This window comes from Saimiri boliviensis, chromosome 7, assembly GCF_048565385.1.
Source record: "Saimiri boliviensis isolate mSaiBol1 chromosome 7, mSaiBol1.pri, whole genome shotgun sequence".
NCBI classification, from domain to species: Eukaryota; Metazoa; Chordata; class Mammalia; order Primates; family Cebidae; genus Saimiri; species Saimiri boliviensis.
Window position 1 is genome coordinate 49,771,040 of NC_133455.1, and position 19,673 is coordinate 49,790,712.

The 19,673-nt window shown below is 38.6% G+C and overlaps 1 protein-coding gene and 1 long non-coding RNA gene across 4 annotated transcripts in view; both read right to left on the reverse strand.

Annotated features, from left to right (window-relative positions):
* The window catches only part of LOC141585096 (uncharacterized), a 46,735-nt gene extending 28,959 nt beyond the window's left edge, over positions 1–17,776 (reverse strand). The window contains exon 1 of the long non-coding RNA XR_012518400.1: positions 1–17,776. This exon is cut by the window's left edge and continues 26,434 nt beyond it. This is a non-coding gene — a long non-coding RNA (uncharacterized LOC141585096).
* Positions 1–19,673, reverse strand: part of TMTC2 (transmembrane O-mannosyltransferase targeting cadherins 2) — a 440,961-nt gene that overhangs the window by 403,434 nt on the left and 17,854 nt on the right. The window lies entirely within an intron of this gene.

Here is a 19,673-nt window from a genome sequence, read left to right on the forward strand (position 1 = left end):
TTGAGTATTAGGAAGCTGACAGAAAATAAAAAATAAGTCTAGAAAGGTAACTGGATGAAAATAAAACTTACTTTGATTATACACATTAGCAAGGTCTTTTTGAAGGAAAAACAAAAAACAGTATCCCCTAACACCTCCAAACCTGGACATCTGGGTGCCTTCTAGAAATATTCTCTACCAATGGTTTGGTTTGGTTTTGTTTTTTTAAAAAAAGACTTTTAAAAATTTGACGCTGTTGAAAAAGGAGAAAGGCCTCTTACTCTAAATAAAATTTATAATTTCTTACTCTCCTACCACTAGAAAAGAATGCCTAGAAATTTCAGATAATAGGAAAAGCTCTAAAAATTTAGAGGTGATCAAACTACAATTACCTTTATAACTGTTGATCGCCTGATGCTCTATAGTTTGCATGTTATCATCCATCACAGAAGAAAGGTGTTTATCGCACAAACATAAAATTGTCACCAAGGTCATGAAGCCACACGATACTTTCTACAGAAAAGTATACTGATACTGCTATCTACAAGAAACAAAATATAAGACAGTAACACTATTCAATAATGGCCATATGTTTTAAGAGAGTCATACCAACCCATCTAAAGAAGATAGAATGATGGAAACGAAACGTGACAACTGATTATAAGTCTCTTTCCAGGTTTCCGAGTTGTGTTGGTCCGTTTTCACACATCTATAAAGAACACCTGAAACTGGGTAATTTATAAACAGAAAAGCTTAATTGACTCACAGTTCTTCAAGGCTGGGGAGGCCTCAGGAAATTTATAATCATGGTGGAAGGCAAAGAAGAAGCAAGAATGTTCTTCACAAGGCAGTAGGAAAGAGAGAGTGCAGGGGAACTGCCACTTTCAAACCATCAAATCTCATGAAATGTCCCTCACTATCGCAAAAACAGCATGGGGGAAACAGCCCCCATGATCTAATCATCTCCCATCATGTTCCTCTCTTAACATGTGAAGATTACAGTTCAAGATTTGAGTCGGAGGCCGGGCGCGGTGGCTCAAGCCTGTAATTCCAGCACTTTGGGAGGCCGAGGCGGGTGGATCACGAGGTCAAGAGATTGAGACCATCCTGGTCAACGTGGTGAAACCCCGTCTCTACTAAAAATACAAAAAATTAGCTGGACAAGGTGGTGCGTGCCTGTAATCCCAGCTACTCAGGAGGCTGAGGCAGGAGAATTGCCTGAACCCAGGAGGCGGAGGTTGCGGTGAGCCGAGATCGTGCCATTACACTCCAGCCTGGATAACAAGAGCGAAACTCTGTCTCAAAAAAAAAAAAAAAAAAAAAAAAGAAAAAAAAAAAGATTTGAGTCGAGACAGAGAGCCAAACCACATCACAAGTCTAACAGGTATTGTAATCATGTTCTTCCTATTTAAAACCAACACCTCCCTCCATCCCTCATAACGTAATGAAGGATTCTTAATGTATGCCATCGTACTCACATCTAGGACTCCAAAGTTAATAAATGATTGTTGCTGAATTTCTAGTCTTCCTTGCGAAGTCTCAATGCCCTATGCTCAAACCTGAGCTGCATGAGAAAGAAACCCAACAAAATTTCTTTCCCAGAGCATTCTGCATATATTATCACTAACTCCTAAAACAAATCCAGAAGTTCTTTGTATCCCCATTTTACTGAAAACAACATCAGAAGTCAGAAAAATTAAGTGGTTTATCCAGGGTCACCTGGAAAAATGACAAAGTGGGGCTGGAACTCAGGTGGTTCTTTTGCTAGAAAGCCAATACTCTGCTCACACCAGCGGCCTTGAAGTACACAGAGTAGGCTAGGTGTGTTTTCAGAAGTCCTAGATGCTTTGGAATGTATTCTAGCCTATGCTTTGGTTTGGTAATGCAGAAAAGGCCACTTTGTTGAGCATCCCAAACCTAAAAATCTAAAATCCAATATGCTCCAAAATCTGAAATTTTGGAGTGCCAACATGATGCCACAGGTAGAAAATTCCACACCAGACCTCATGTGACAGATCACAGTAAAATATGCAGGTACCAACAGTTTATTCAGCATCCCCAAGGCAAAAACAAAATTACTATCAGTCTATGTATATGAGGTATACACGAAACATAAATGAATTTCATTTTAAACACAAGTCCCATCCCCAATATTTCATGATGTATATGCAAATATTTAAAAATCCACGATCAGAAATATTTCTAGTTGCAAGCATTTCAGATAAGGGATTTAAACCTTTATTAGATCTTAACTCTCAGGTCTTGTATAACCATAACTAACAGGACTCAGAAAGCTACAGCTAGAGCTCCTAAATTAAAAGAAATAGAAAGTGTTACTCCTCAAGCTTTCCACCCTCTAGCAGAGTCCCTGGTTTTGAGTAGGTTAATTGTACCACTCTCATGAGCAAATCCTCTCAAGCACCTAACTATGAGCCTGAGGGCCAATAATTATTAGAGTTAAAATTGTCTCTTTACTTCTGTGATTACATTACTCCTTTATGTCAAATGATGACCAACTGAATCCTAATCTATTCATGCGGCATATATTTCATTAATGAGTGCCTACTATGTGTCAGGCTCTGTGCTAGGTACTATGAAGCTATGAATAAGCATTTTCCATGAAAAAACCTACAGTTTTACAGACAAATTGGATGGAACATGTTAAATTCCAATGATGATAACATGAGGCTGAAAGGTCAAAATCCACTTTGTTTCATAGGATGGATTTTACTAACACTCAATAAAATCAAGGGGAAAGACCCAGAACTTTTTAATGCTAATGAAGCTACTTTTTCTTTAAAACTATCTCTACTTCTCCATTTAGTAAAACAGATATTCTTGAGGTGGCACCATTCTGAGGTTTTACCTTAGTATTTATTTTGTTCTTGTTGTTGCTTAGACAGAATCTTGCTTTGCTGCCCAGGCGGAAGTGCAGTGGCACAATCTTAGCTCACTGCAGCCTCCATCTCCTAGGTTCAAGCAATTCTCCTGCCTCAGCCTCCCGAGTAGCTGGGATCACAGGTGTGCACCACCATGCCCAGCTACTTTTTCTTTATTATTATTTTTAGTAGAAATGGGGTTTCACCATGCTAACCAGGCTGGTCTTGAACTCCTGACCTCAAGTGATCCGCCTGCCTAGCCTCCTTAAGTGCTGGGATTACAGGCATGAGCCACTGTGCCTGGCCTCACATTAGTATTTAAATCATTCTTTCACAAACAATTTTAGGGGAAAAGAAAGGCATGTAAGAAGTAGTATGTTTCTGTGTGAGAATACTACTTAAATCCAAGTCCTTTGATTTTTCTTTTTTAAGTCAAAAGCTGATGCATAATTCATTAGGAGAGTCTTTATAATGGCAGGAATGGGAGAGCTGGTGAACAATTTACAAAATACACACAGAATAAAAACCCTACAGTTCTTTCCAGAGCAATCCAGCAAAAATGAAACATCCACAGAGTCTATGAGAAAAATTGCCGATGATGTCAAAAGACCCAGATTCTAATTCTCACTAGAGGACAGACTCAGGTAGGTCACTCTCATCTCAGGATCTCAATTTCTTCATTTCTAAAATGAAGATAATATTGTTGGCCCTATTTATATCACGTAGTTCTCATGAGGAGGCAAACACAATTGTGAATGGAAAAACACAGAAAAAAAAAGGTTACATGCTACGTATATAGTCACATATGTTATTCTAGAATTCTCAGAAATTTAGTTGGGCCAAGGGATTGACTTTTCTATAAATGTTTAAATAGCCTGCATATTTTAATCTCTATTTTTGCCTTCTCTCACCAAAATGAACTTGGAATTTTGTCAAGGAGTTTGCTAAATTAGTCAGTTATGCTCTTACTCCACTATTTTTAGATATTATCTCAGTTAACTCTTGGATGCAGGGGGTCTTTTTTAGACAACAGGTTCACTGCATTATGAGAGACACAGTTCCTATTCAGTAGGAACTATAATAAAGAAGTCTAAGCAGGGCGCGGTGACTCACACTTGTAATCGCAGCACTTTGGGAGGCCAAGGCGGGCAGATCATGAGGTCAAGAGTTCGAGACCAGCCTAGCCAACATGGTGAAAACCTGTCTCTACTAAATATGCAAAAAATCAGCTGGGCATGGTGGTGCATGCCAGTAATCCCAGCTACTTGGGCGGCTGAGGCAGGAAAATTGCTTGAACTGGGACCTGGGAGGCAAAGGCTGCAGTGAGCCAAGATTGCACCACTGTATTCCATCCTGGGCTGCAGAGCAAGACTTTGTCTCAAAATTAAATAAATAAATAAAATAAAGAAGTCTTATTTCTACTTTAATTTTTTAATTTTAGTATTTCAAGTGACCAAAACATAATTCAGAAAGAAAAAAACAAAAAACAAACAAAAAACCCAAAACAATTTAAACTATTATGAAGGAAAAAGCAAGCAGAAAATCTTTAACTTTTCTTTCTCCTTTGTCAAAATGCCCATGTTTTCTGGTCCCTAGGAAAACTGCATAAATGTCAGCGTTGTCCCTAACCAGGTAGCACCCCCTTAGAAACCTACCCAGCAGCTGCCACGGACAGACATCCTGGGCAACATGGTAGTAAAAGCTCTTCTAGAAGAGTAAATTTTATTTACCAGAAACTGGATGGGGGAGGAAGGATGATAGCTGTTTACTGGAAGGAGCACAGATGAAACCCAATGACTGTGTGTCCTTTCAAATTAACTTGATTTATAAAACCTATCATTAAATGTAATCTAATTCAAAAGTGCATCTGAGCCACTTATATTTGTAACTCCTTTCTTGATGAGCAATTAGTTCTAGTCTTACTTTCTTGATCTACTTACAGCTAAAACACAGCACAGATGAGAAACATCTATGACATCATTCTTTGCTGAGTTTTCTAGACCCAAATAAAACGTTTTTTAAAACGTGGCTGGCCAGTGGGAGTTGGGAAAGACAAGCCAAAATTTAGAGCTTTTTGCTTTAGTCAATATTCATAACCACATGACAAGAAGAAATGTGAAGAGATGTTCAAAAGTACTAATCATCAGGAAGACATAAAACAATGAGATACCATTTCATACTCACTAGACTTAAAAAGACAGATAATAACAAGTGTTGGTGACGTCAAACACTGGTGGTGGAAATGTAAAATAATGCAGCCTCTTTGGTAAATGGTGCAGCAGTTCCTCAAATGGTTAAACATACAATGATCATATTATCTGCAGTTCCACTCCTACATATATACCCAAAAGAATTAAAAACAGGTATTCAAGCAAGCACTTATATGATATTGTTCAAAGCAGTACTATTATTCATCCACAATAGCCAATAAGCACAAACAACTCAAATGGTCATCAGCTGATGAATGGATAAACAAAATGTGCATTATCCATACAATGAAATTTTATTTGGCCATAAAAAATATGAAGTACTGATGCATGCTACAACATGATAAACCTTAAAAATATTTTGCTAAGTAAAAGAAGCCAGTTATAAAAGACCACATATAATTCCATTTACAAAAATGTTCTAAAACATGCAAATTTACACAGACAGTATATTAGTGGTTGCAGAGGGCGGGGGTTGGGGTATGAAGGTATAGATGAGTGACAGCTAAAAGATACAAGGTTTCTTTTAGAAGTGATTAAACTATTCTAAGCATTGTAGAGACAGTCACAGAGATCTGTGAACATACTAAAAACCATTGAGTTTTAGACTTTAACTGAGTGAACCGTATATATATCAATTAGGTATCGATAAACCTGTTCTTCTTCCCGAACAAACAGACAGAAGGAACAGAAAGTATGCAAGGGTAGAGATCAGTTAAACTAATAATTGTGCTTCAAAATTGGAATCACTTTAATTGCAAATATTTAACTATAAAAATAATTTCAACAAATATATTAGTAAAAACTACCATTTGCCTAGGCTATACTATTTGCCAAGAACTTACATTTCATCTCAAACTCTTGTAGCATACAAGAAATATTTCCATTATGCAGTCAAGTAAGAATCTAGGAGAATGCACAACTTTCCTGTGGTCACAACAGTTAGAACACCAAGGAAATCAGAACATGTATCCAAGGTTACTTGGGGCCAAAACTGTGCCCTTTCCCCTACATTATTGAGAGAGAGAGAGAGAGAGAGAGAGAGAGAGAGAGAGAGAGAGAGATCGAATCATGTTTCCTCAATCATGCATATGCCCAAAGGAAACTGCTACATGAGTAATTAGGTATAAAAAAGGAAAAGGCATTTTCTCAAAGTTGCACCTGTGTTGCATGATATTTTCACCTATTCGCTAAAAACTATTTCCCAAGAGTCTACTATCTGCAAAGTAAGTCACTAAAATTTTTAAGTGAATATTTTATTGATTTTCAGTCTTTGCTTATTTTGTAACTGTGCCTAATGATTCAGGGTTATTTAAATTATAATCATCTAAAGCTGTAGAAGTGTATTCAGCTCTATATCCTAGCACCCAGTGTTCTGAATATGTATGTTAAAAGAGAAAAGTGCTGCTTCATTTTTATAACAACAGGATTAAACTCTACAGATTACAAAATGGGCATGAATGTGGTACCTGTAGGGCTAAATCCTAAGTCCACATGTTTAATCTGTTTATTTGGATCCACAATTCTATATGGATTTTAATAAACTTACCCAAAACCTCCCAGAATTTTACAGAACACTACCAACTTCCATTTTCCTATGAGGGATTAAATTTCCACAAACATAAAACATATCAGAAATGATGGGGCATGGGAAGATGTTTTAAAAGTATCCATTGAACCACATGCATTTTTGCCCATTCTTGGCAGACAAAAATGGCCCTGTCATGTGGCTTATCCTACACTTAAGAAAAATGCATCCTCTGAGTTCAGGCTTAACATTCAGTTGGTGAGCCAACCCTTGATATTCACCGTATCCCAAAAGTTCCAGCACCAGGGCACAGGGGACCAGGGTTCAAATATGGACTCCGTCACTTAATGGATTTGTGATCATGAATACATTATGTTCTGAGTTTCTGCGCCTTCCCTTTCTGAAACCTGGGAATTAAAACCCCTGCCTGGATTTACAACACTGATATGAGATTCTACAGGTATAATTCAGGTTTAGCTGATTTTGAGCATTTCCATATGTAGGAAATGTTAGTTTATGTCTTGCTTAGTTTTGCAACTTCCACAATACAGTGCAATGTGAAAAAATAAATGGAGCAGTTTTTGGTTTTTGCTTTTTAATTGGATTATATTAAGTTTCAAATCAAGCTCCAATAACCAGTTTTGTGTCTTTGTTGATGCTGCCTAATTCTGTGTTCCATAACTTTCATTTATGCCAGAAGTCACAAAAAATGTTTTGTGAAAAATGAGATCTTGACCATAACCTTGAGCAATAGGATATAAATAACTCCCACAAGTTCAGTGTTCCAATAATGGAACACTAGGCATAAATAGCTCAAGTTCTCACCTATAAAACTCGTAAAGAAAGGGCAGGTAATCTTTTGCTCCTGCTACTTGGGTCCTTGCAAGAATATAAGACCACTGTTACCAACTCCTTCTTAATTTTTTTAATTAAGAAAGCTTGGCTGGGCATGGTGGCTCACACCTGTAATCCCATCATTTTGGGAGGCTGAGGTGGGTGGATCACAAGGTCAGGAGATTGAGACTATCCTGGCTAACACAGTGAAATCCATCTCTACTAAAAATATAAAAATTAGCCAGGTGTGGTGGCGCATGCCTGTAGTCTCAGCTACTTGGGAGGCTGAGGAAGGAGAATCCCCTGAACCCAGGAGGCAGAGGTTGCAGTGAGCCAAGATAGTGCCACTGTGCTCCAGCCTGGGTGACAGAGCAAGACTCCATCTCAAAAAAAAAAAAAAAAAAAAAAAAAAAAAAAAAAAAAAAAGAGAGAGAAGAAAAGAAAGAAAGAAAGCTGGAAATATGAACCAGGGAATAAAATTTCCTAATTTCAGGAAATTAGGCTAGTAATTTGTTGGTGACTTTTATTTTGTTCTGTTTTGCTTTGCTTTATTTTTTTTTACACCATAATTGAAGATAAATTAGAAACTGAGTTAACGTCAAACCTAGCAAAATTCTTGACCCATGCCTAATGCTAAACAATTTACTAAATGAATGTTTTCTGGATAATTAATAGGGGTACCTTGAAATTTTCAAAGTATATTGTGTAGTGATTTCCTGCTTTGCATTTGTCAAATATTTAGAATATTTAAAGAGCTGGTTTTTATTTGTTCAAGTTAAGTGCCTAAGATAAGTCTCTTACGGTACACAAAATAAAAATTACCTTTTTCTGGACTAGGCGTGGTGGCTCACACCTGTAATCCCAGCACTTTGGGAGGCCAAGGCAGGTGGATCATCTGAGGTCAAGTGTTCAAGACAAGCCTTGCTAACATGATGAAACCCGTCTCCACTAAAAAAAAATTTAAATTAGCTAGGCATGGTGGTGAGCAATTGTAATTCCAGCTACTTGGGAGGCTGAGGCAGGAGAATCACTTAAATCTGGGAGGTGGAGGCTGCAGTTGCAGTGAGCTGAGATCATGCCACTGCACTCCAGTCAGGGCAACTACACTACAGCCTCCCTCAAAAAAAAAAAAAAAAAAAAAAAAAAAAAAAAAAAAAAAAATTACCTTTGTCCTGTAAAGTAAAAGCAGCAAACAGATAAAACGTTTGTCTTGAAAGAAGGTTCAGAACATGAGAAAGAATTTCATCACACGACTGCTTCAAGGACCTCAACTTCTGGGCACATAAAGGCAGAGGTGATATATTCTCCATTGGCACAAACATCCCAGGAGTCTAAATCACGCTATCAGCTTCCACCCTTAAGATGTGTGATGCTTTACATGTGGAGGTTTTTTTATTTTTGTTTTATTTCTACAGGACCAGGTAAGTATTATCTCCTCTATATATACCTTTCTTTCTCACTGCAGAGCCCTATATTAACAAATTGCAGAAAGAGAAATACAGTACTTATATGTTAGAAGCAGAAGAGGCTATAGGCATTTCATTAACCTTAAGTCTTGGTTTTGAGTGTCAATGTTATCATTTTCTGTTTGTGAATGATGTAACATATGGTAGGCTATCGTGTAATCCTAGACACACATTACTTAACACCCGGTGATAAATTCAGGCACCCAACAATATGTCTGCCCCTACATTTAACTGGCACTCAGCAACAATGTACCAGACAAGCATACAAATGTGAATGTGCCACTAACACTTAACAAGTGTCCACTGACTGGTAATAGCATAATTATTTTTAATTCTGCTACCAGAAGTTCTCTGATGGCACAAATAAGACTAGATGCCTAGAAATAAAATGATTGCTCCTTAGTACACAATGTTTAAACTAATATATCAAGTTGCCCAAAGATTTGCCAAAAGTATATCCAAAAAATCCCTACTGCATTCAAAATTAGATTCACTTGACCCCAAAAAAGAAGCCATTTAGACACCAAGTTTTCTAAAACCAAGCAGAAGAATCAAAATACTTCTTATCCCTCTTAAATTTCACATAACATTGGATGATCTAATATACTACTTCCTAATGAAAATAACAAAAGTAGATGATAATAATATGAGCAGAGGGGAGAAGGAAGGAATTGCTTCTGTTGTCATTCTCTGATTTCTACAGGATTCATGGCTGATACAGTGACAGGGAACCTTTTACAGCAGCTACAGTAGAATGTGAAATAGTCCAAATGTTAGGGCTCAGAAACCAATAGACGTGCTGAAGAGGCAGCTTCAAGGTTGACATCTCTAGTTCCATCCCCACAACCCCACCCCACACCATCCTGTCTCTCAATTCTCTCTTCCAAGGCAGAAGATGAGGTCCTTCTCTGAAGTTTCCTTATCTGCCTAAAGTCCAGACCCAACAAAGAAAAGAATTACCTCTGGTTTCTTCACTGAGTTTTCATTAACTGAACTCGTACTGCAGGAAGAAAGTTTGAAATCTGTCAATACACCTGGACAGACTTGGCACAAATACTGTGCTCTGCAGGGCCAACAGACTTTGTTCCAGACCACTGTATATTTTTCAAACCCACTGAACTCCCCTAAAAATCATTTCCTAGCCCCTAAAATCATCCACAGTTCCCCATCTCCCTATCCCCTAAGAAGGAGATATAACCGTCTGTACCTCATTGCATGGTGTGCAATCACTCTGTGATTTTCCCCTTGTGCATGTCAATAAGTTTGTACCCCTTTTCTATGAATTTGCCTTTTGTCAGCTGATTTTCAGCCAACCTTGAGATAGCAAGGAGAAGTTTTCTCTTGGCTCCTATGTAAACAAGGTTATACCCTACCTATATTCAAGTCCCATGACCCAAAAAACAAATCAAGACCAATAAACTGAGAAGCAATCTCAGTAAAGATCCTCCCTCGTCTCTAGGAGGGAAGCCCCAATGACTTTTAAAAATATCTGATTTTAGAATGAGAGTTATGAAACAACATTTTATTCATCCTTTTTTAAAAAATTCCCAATCCCTAATACAATTCCTAAATACAGTAGGAAAAGAGGAAGCAAAGGAAAACGAGGGAGGTGGAAGCCAGTTTAGCAATCTAGCATATTATCCTAATGGAGATCAGGAAAAGCAGGTTACAGGAAGTAACAGGAAAATGTTTCAATGGTAGTAATCAACTGACATCTGAAAGACTGATATAGAAATAAATGACTCAAATACCTTTTTGTTGTTGTTGTTGTTGTTGTTGTTGTTGTTGTTGTTTTATCCTACTATGGACATAACTTTTGTTTTTTAAAAAGAAAAAAAAAAGCACAGACACAATTTTTAGGGTACCATTCAGGAAGCACTCTAATACATTTAAGAGCATTTTGCTATTACAGTCCACTGAAAACACCTAAAATTAAATGTAACAATTCCAATTTAAAGCCCTTTTATTTTTTTTTACAACTTTTTAAAGATTTTTCATATAAAATTTACCAGTCTCAAGTAAACAATTAAATGATTTTGAGTAAATTTATCAATTGGTGGAACCATCACCGTAAATGAGTTTTAGATCACTCTAATAAGATCACTAATGTTCATTTACAATAATCCCATTCTCAATGCCAGGCAATAACTAATCTACTCTCTGCCTCTATAGATTTGCCTTTTCTGGGTATTTCAAACAAATGGAGTTCTACAATATTCCACCATTTTCTAAATGTGTAACTTTAGTAAAATCACTTAATATTGCTGTGCTTAATTCCCTCACAATAATGATTTCTACATGTGACGGGAGTAAATCAGATAGTCCATGTGAAATGCTTAGGACTCAGGCTGGCACCTATCAAGTGCACAATAAATAAATTAACTATTTTGTTAAGACACGGATACTATTTGCTTGTAACTCTACAAGAGTTTCAGAGCCAGTAGGGCCTCAAATTCAGCATTCCTAAAAATGAACTGTATGTCCATCCTGCCAAAACTACTTTCCTCCTATGTTCTTTCACACAGAAAATACGGTGAGAATCCAGATAGTCAGACACTAAGACTGATATGGTTTGGCTGTGTCCCCACCCAGTTCTCATCTTGAATTCCGTGTTGTGGGAGGCACCCAGTAGGAGGTAACTGAATCCTGTGGGGAGGACTTCCCTGTGCTGCTCTTGTGATAGTAAGTTTCACAAGATCTGATGGTTTTAAAAATGGGAGTCTCCCTGCACAAGCTCTCTTTGCCTTCTGCCATCCATAAAAGACATTAATTGTTCCTCCTTGCCTTCCACTATGATTGTGAGGTTTCCCCAGCCATGTGGAACTGTAAGTCTATTAAACCTCTTTCTTTTGTAAATTGCCCAGTCTCTGGTATGTCTTTATCAGCAGCAGGAAAACAGACTAACACAGTGACAAATTCCTAAACTCTTTTTTTTTTTTTTTGAGACAGCACTTCGCTCTTGTTCCCCAGGCTGGAGTGCAATGACGTGATCTCTGCTCACCGCAACCTCCGCCTCACAGGTTCAAGCGATTCTCCTGCCTCAGCCTCCCAAGTAGCTGAGATTACAGGCGCTAACCACCATACCTGGCTAATTTTTGTATTTTTAGTAGAGACGGGGTTTCACCACGTTGGCCAGGCTGGACTCCAACTCCTGACCTCATGATTCGCCCACCTCGGCCTCCCAAAGTTCTGGGATTACAGGCATGAGCCACCGTGCCCAGCCAAGGTGGCTGTTCTTAAACACCAGTTCAGTGTCACCTACAGGTGAAAGGTGAAGGAGGCGAATGCAGACAGTAGGGGCAGCACAGAAAGGAAATGGGAAGGAAATGCAGAAAGAAGATAAAAAAAGACAGGAAAGAAGGAGGAAAAAGGGGAGAAGATAAAGATTGAGCATGCTCTATGACGGCAAAGGTGGCAGGAGAAACAAGAAGGAAGAGGAGACTCGCTTTTCTGAGAGGAGGGTGTCTTTTCGGGTTGAGTTGTCAATAAAAATGTGAACCCTTTCTTTTAGTCCTACGTGTGGCAGTAATCAATTGAGCTTTCCATTCTTCTGATTCTTAAACACTACCGCTCACAGAGGTAGTGTTCTAGCTCTAAAGTGAAGGAAAAATTTACACACTTCATCTGCTGCAGACATTTTGTTTCCTTTCTGAAGCATTCTCCAAGTTTACCTTCAATCACGAGTTATTTCTGAGATTATCCCCATCTGTTTTCCTTTTTTTTCTTTTCTTTCATGAGAACCCTTGGAAAACCAGGTTTATTTTAATATGCTATAAATATCATGGATAGTTAGGTAAAAGAATAAGCATTAAAAGGGCTATTACAGATTCTCCAAATCAGTGGCTTCTAATCTTTCCTCCACAGACATTTTGAAGTATATTTACTTCCACTTCAACCCAATGCCTGATTTTCAAATAGTTTCTTCCCCTTTTTGGTTTTTCAAACAACATTATTTTCCCCATTTTATTAATCAAAAGACAAGGCTAACAATCATATTTTTGGACTTATATAAGCTACCCAGTACTAAGACCCCTGAATGTACATAATTATTTACCCAAACCCAAACAAACAAAATCCCAACATTCTGTTAGCATAGGTGATCCTCTATTAAATAACTGTAAGCTTTGGGGTCTAATGGAAGTTGACAGTGACCTCTGACCTCACCACACTTCCAACCTATGACTTAGCCAAACTACTCAAGTTTACAGAGGGGAAAGCCCAAGCAATCTTTTATTTCTATATTCCTAATGACTCTAATTTTCTACCTTGTTTCTTACAGGATCTTAATAAATAGCCATTTGTTCTACCAGAGGTTGTGTGTATCCTGGGTTGTGTGGAAAGAATTCCAAACATTCATGAACTTGAATGTAATGTGGGAAACCAAAATACCTAATATCTGTCTAGCAGGTTTGTGAGATCCTGGAGACTAGAGGTCATATGATTCATTATTTACACAACATTCCAGTAATGTGGTGCCCAACAGATTACATGAGAAATAAAGATAGATGAAGCTGAATTGGATTCCATTCCATGCTCTTAACAACCCTATGAGATCAGAAATTACTGTCTTCACACACGTGCAAACCGAGCTTCAGTCAAATCCCTACTAGTATTCTAGTATTCTAGAATACTGCCAAAAAGTGAAAGATTTCATAATAAACCCAAGAATACCCATTAGTTGATGATTCACCCATACTTGATTTCTCTTCTCTTCAACAAGAAACAAGTACCCCACTTTCTCAATGCCTTATTCCCTGGAGAGTTAAAATATAAAACTTTTAAATGTTTCTCTTTTAATTCATTATTCACTTATCATGTTCATAATGATCACAATTCATTCAGATCTTCATGTAAATATCCGACAGGTAACTGGGAATGACCTGAGATGGAATTACTGGGCTGCCTAGATGGCAAGACAGTACCCTATGCCTGTTTACAACAATCATGAAGCAAAGCAGATAAATTATGACAGCCAGATCTAAAGAGAAACAATTAAAATGGAGGTGGCAATATAGCTTAAATCTTTGTTGGAGAAAACAAGGCATCTATGTTGGAAGCCATGTTTTTCTTAACTACAGCTCAAAATGATCACTGGGATTAGAGCGCAGTCAACAAGATGTCTGGACACAGACATGAACCCCCACCAGAAAGGAACTGTATCTCGACTGATCGAGGAGTACCAAGCACACTAAGCAAAACCTGTAAACCTCAAATGTGAGTTGGGGAATAAAATTCAACATAAACTCTGAATTTTCTGGATATGGTTCCAACAGTACACATTTTCCTATTACTCCCATAAAATATTTTACTGACATCAAAATACCTCCAAGCCTTACATAATATAAGTGCTGCCTGGACACTTTCACATATCACCATATCTCTGGCTCCCAGCAACATCAGCAATTCACCACTTGCAGGTGAAAAAAAAAATTACAGAATTATGGAATTACAACAGGCCTAGCTAGCATCACCACCAACAAATTTACTGCCTCTGTGTTACTTGTAAATTGATTGTTTCTTCTTTGGCTTGTGGCAAGTAGTGAACTGCATAGAAATGCATGTATATTACACATTTACTCATAAACATTAAAATTAGGATTGAACTTACCCCAAACTCAGAATATTATGATACCCTTTAAATAAATATTATAATATACATTGGATATAATGTGTCTCTCCTAGATTTTTGTTTGTTTTTCATTGAATTCACTAGCTCCAGGTCAAAATGTATCTACTTAAAAATCTGCTTTTACAGAAATTGTTTACTATCTGGTTTCTGATTTAAGAATTTTTAATAAACTCTTACTGAAAATCCAATTAGCAGATGTCGGGGGTTTTGTTTTTAAGCAAAGGTAGCTGTCAACTAAAACATATTCCACTTACTTGTCCGGAGTTATGATTTCATTTCACATGCACGTAAAATTAGTCATTTTTCAAATTCACTATTAAAAATCATATCCAAGGCAGCATTTCCCACTCAATTAATCCAAGTATTATTTTAAATCTGCAAACCAACATTTCAGCTAAGGATTTTGCAAAGCCAATTGCTACTGTTTTATAAGATTCACATTTCTAGCCACATAAATTAACATTCTTGAAAAATACAAGAATCAGCTATAATGCTGCAGTAGGCAATTGTGGTCCTGACACTGACTTTCCTGAGGACAACCACATTTGACACAGGGGAAGTCTCAAAGAGTATAGAAGATGGCAATCCAGATCATGGCAAAAACATGGCCTTTTTTCTTGCCAATAAGAAAAAAAAAATCCTATCACAGCAGTACGTTACTGACACTTTATCAAAGGGCCTCCTGGGTAGCCCAAAGAACAAAAAAGCAAGAAGACAGGCTGTCACCAACCCAGCAATGACGCAGAGTCACTTTGCAAGTGTCAAAACCTCAGTTTCAGAAAATCAGGACTGGTGGACTGACCACATGAAAAAAATGGATACTAGAAGAATACCAAACAGCTGCTTAGCACTGAGCTAAAGCAAGGCAGTTACCCATGGGGAGGTCAAGCAAAACACTTAGAGAGCACATTGAAGCACAGCCTGAAACCATGTAACCACGCAGCAGACAGCTGGGAAACAACTGCTTGGAAACACAGGCTTGCTGCTACAGAGGCAGAGGGGGCCCAGGTTAACAAACAGCAAGAGCATCATCCTAGAGGCAGCCATTCTGAGATGAAACAGCAGGCACTTCCTGCAGGCTAAACAGGACTGCCAGGACCACATGACAGGGGCTGATGAGACCAGCACACAAGGAGTTAAGTTGCCTGAAAACCACTGCTGGCCAGCACACTCAAATAGAAGGATTAGTGGGGACAAAACCTGTAACGATTGTAGTAGCATGGGGTCCATGCCATCTAGTCACTTACTGCTAGTGCAGTCCCCTAAGCAGCATGATTGCCAAGTTCTGCAAAAATCACAGACAGAGCTCACTGTAGTGTGGTCTCGGGGAAAGGGAAGTCAGTAAAATTTTACATCTCGAAGTCTGACCTTGAGTTTTCACTCCTAACAATTACATCGTAGACCTGTGTTTCTCAACTGTGGTTGGAGAACCCCTGAGAATGTCCAGATGTGCTCTCAGGGATCCGTAAGTTTGCCAGAAGAGTTTTAAAATTATGTGTTTCCATTTAGATCAGGGGTTGGCAAACTTTTTCGGTTAAGGGCCAGATAGTAAATATTTTAGGCTTTCTTTGCAAGCCCCAAGGTCTCTGTCACAACTACTGAACTCTGCCATTGTAGAGAGAAAGCAGACACGGACAACACATAAATGAATGGGTGTGGCTGTTCTGAAAAAACAGACTGCAGGGTGGGTTTGGCCCATAAGATGCTCACCCTCAAGACAGATAATAGTCCAACACAAACATACATGCATGCGCACACATCTATATGAATCATCTATCCCCTATAGGTGACTACCTCATAATTCTGTGGGCCTACATGATTTCAAAGATTGGATTTACGATGGAGTTGAAACCAAGATACTACTCAACTGTCAAGGGTAATGAGAATGGAACAGAAGAGGGCTTCATAGGTTTCACGGACCGCTGCGATCCTCCCCTCTTCCAAGAATACCTTGCCCTTCCTTCTAACAGAGCCTGTTTCCTGCTGGTGAACCTATTCTATATGGTGTCATACAGACAAACCTGCCTCCTTTCCACTCATATGCCAGACTGTAAGTGCAGGCACAAGGCCTTGGCGTAGACAAAGTACCTCCACCATTCCCTAGGTCAGAATAACTAAAGTCCTCCACAGAGCACTTCAGAGAGAACTAGGGAGAAAACTCTAGGCTGCCACTCATCATGAAGATCACCACAGCCAGACCGAGAGATGAAGAAAGAAATGAAGTCCCATGGCCCCATTACAGCTCTTTGGTTCAAACAAGCAAGAGGCCCCAGCTTCCCTGAATTGTGCTCATGTCACTGCTAATGACAAGAGTACAATGTGTGTGTCCTAGAAAATTCATATGCTAAATTAAATCCTAATGCTCAACGTGATGGTATTCGGAGGTGAGGACTTTGGGAGGTGACTGGGTCATCAAAATGAAATTCTCATTAAAGGGATTCATGAACTTAGAAAACAGGCCCCAGAGAACTCCCTTGCCCCTACCTCCATGTAAAGACAGCAAAAAGCCACTATGAACCAGGGAGTGGGCCTCCACAGGCACCAGATCTGTCAGCACCTTCATCTTGGACCTCCCAGCCTTCAGAACTGTGAGAAATCAATTTCTGTTGTTTACAAGCTGCCTGGTTTATGGTCTTTTGTTATAGCAGCTCAAACATATTAAGACAATCACTTATAACCAAGTCTTTATTATCAAAATAAATAATATGCTAGCAAAAATAAAGGTGCAATGACAAAAGTTTTAGCACCAATTGAAAGTGGCAACACAGGCGTGCCAAACTCTGAAGCATCCACACAATACGATCATTTGTGAGCAGAAATGTTTTGACTTTTCACCTCTCCTCTTACTCATTAAGTAGGCATGTCTTTCCATCTCCCTTTACCCAAAAGTGATCTACATATGTGTTTCCTTTTTTTCTCACTTGTCCAACAGAAGTCTGAGAATAGTCTTAAAACTCTTTCCCCTTGATCCTCCACATTCAGCTAATTACCAAGTGAAGTCAGCTTTTCTCCACCTTTCCATTTCTATGATATCCAAATTTATTTTCATCTTTGCTTTTAACTTTCTAAAATACTAATCACCACTGGCAATACAAATCCTCCAATTTAATCCTATACAGCCTATATAATCGTATATAGCCAATATAATCCTATAATAGCTACCTGTCTCTCTGTGTTGGATTTTATCCCACTTCAGACAATTGTTTCAATGTTTTCAGAGAACCCAAGGCCCTTGGTGATCTGGCTCCTATCAACTCATCTCTCTTCCCTCCCTCCCTCCCTCCATCCTCTCCTCCAGCTTTATGCCCTGTTCTTGGACATCAAGCTCTTCCCTCCCTACATATATCTCCTCAAATATTCCTCTCTTTCTCTCTCTCTTTTTTTTTTTTTTTTTTTTTTTTTTTGAGATGGAGTCTTGCTCTGTTGCCCAGACTGCAGTGCAGTCGCATGATCTCAGCTCACCACAACCTCCTCCTCCCGGGTTCAAGCTCTTCTCCTGCCTCAGCCTCCCTAGTAGCTGGGATTACAGGCATGTGCCACCAAGCCCAGCTAATTTTTACATTTTTAGTAGAGACAGGGTTTCACCATGTTGGTCAGGATGGTCTTCAACTCCTGACCTCAGGTGATCTACAGATCAGCCTCCCAGAGTCCTGGGAATACAGGCCTGAGCCACTGCACCCAGCCTTCTCTCTCATATTTATTAATCTAATTCTTACTTATTCTTCAGGAGTTCAAGCATAAGCTTCTCACAAGTGCCTCCTTCCCTCCCAGTCTGGGTTAAGTGCCCCTCTTACGTACTCACTTAAGCCATAAGCATGACTCTATTTTAGAGTGGCTGTCTGTTGGCTTGGCTGTCTCCCCTCCAGATCCTCAGCTCTTTGAGACTGTCCCACATCCTCTTCAGAGTCACTGCCCCAGTATCTAACATGGTTCCTGACGTAGCTAAGCATTTACAAATGCTTCCTAACGGAAGGGGGATGACGTGAGCTGACGGCATCCCACACTGATGCTTTCTCAGGAGATAGCACATTTCTAGATAAGAATGACTTACCACTCTTAACTCAAAGGCCAATGCTTATCTGAGTTGATTTCTTGAATTTAAAATAAACAAAGTTCGAATGTTTCTCCAAAATTTTGAATAGAATTATCATATTTTTACACTATAATATGCAGAAATTAGACTACCCAAAATGGTAAGCATACCCTTACTTTTCTTTTCCTTCCATCACTTCTAGTAACAGTAGCCATTTCTGGCTTCTGACATAAGTTCTCAGAATACACAACAAAACAATATACAGTGTTCTTACCAAATATTATTAAATCTTTTCACTGACATGTGTATAAGGACATTATCTTTTCTTAAATATTTTTAACTCCTTAGGTTATTGGGGAACAGGTGGTGGTTGGTAACATGAATGATGGTGGTGATCTGTGAAATTCTGGTGCAACCGTCACCTGAGCAGTATACACTGCACCCAACTTATAGTCATTTATCCCTCATTCCCTATGTACCCTTTCCCCCTGAGTCCTCAAAGTCCACTGTGTCATTCATATGCCTTTACATATGCATGGTTTAGCTCCGACTTATGAGTGAGAACAAACGATGTTTGGTTTTCCATTCCTGAGTTACTTCACTTAGAATAACAGTCTCCAATCTCATCTAGGTCACTGCAAATGCCATTAATGCATTCCTTTGTATGGCTGAGTAGTCTTCCATCGAATACATATACCACAGTTTCTTCATCCACTTGTTGAATGATGGGCATTTGGGTTGGTTCCACATTTTTGCAATTGCGAATTGTACTGCTATAAACATGCATGTGCAGATATCTTTTTCATATAATGATTTCTTTATAAGGACAATTATAGTCTTATAATTTTTGTTGGTTTCTCGATCTCCATACATTTTTTTTCTAATACTGATCTTGATAGAAAACAGAAATTTGTTAGTAAAGAGTGCCAATGAATTCGCTACAACTGAAGTAATTTCCTGGAACAAAAATCCTTAAAGTAGAAATAATTTTCTTTAAGTGAACAAGGACAATAATTTTTGTTTGTTTGTTTTTGAGACAAAGTCTCACTATGTCTCCCAGGCTGGAGTGCAGTGGTACAATCTCAGCCCACTGAAACCTCCACCTCCCGGGATCAAGC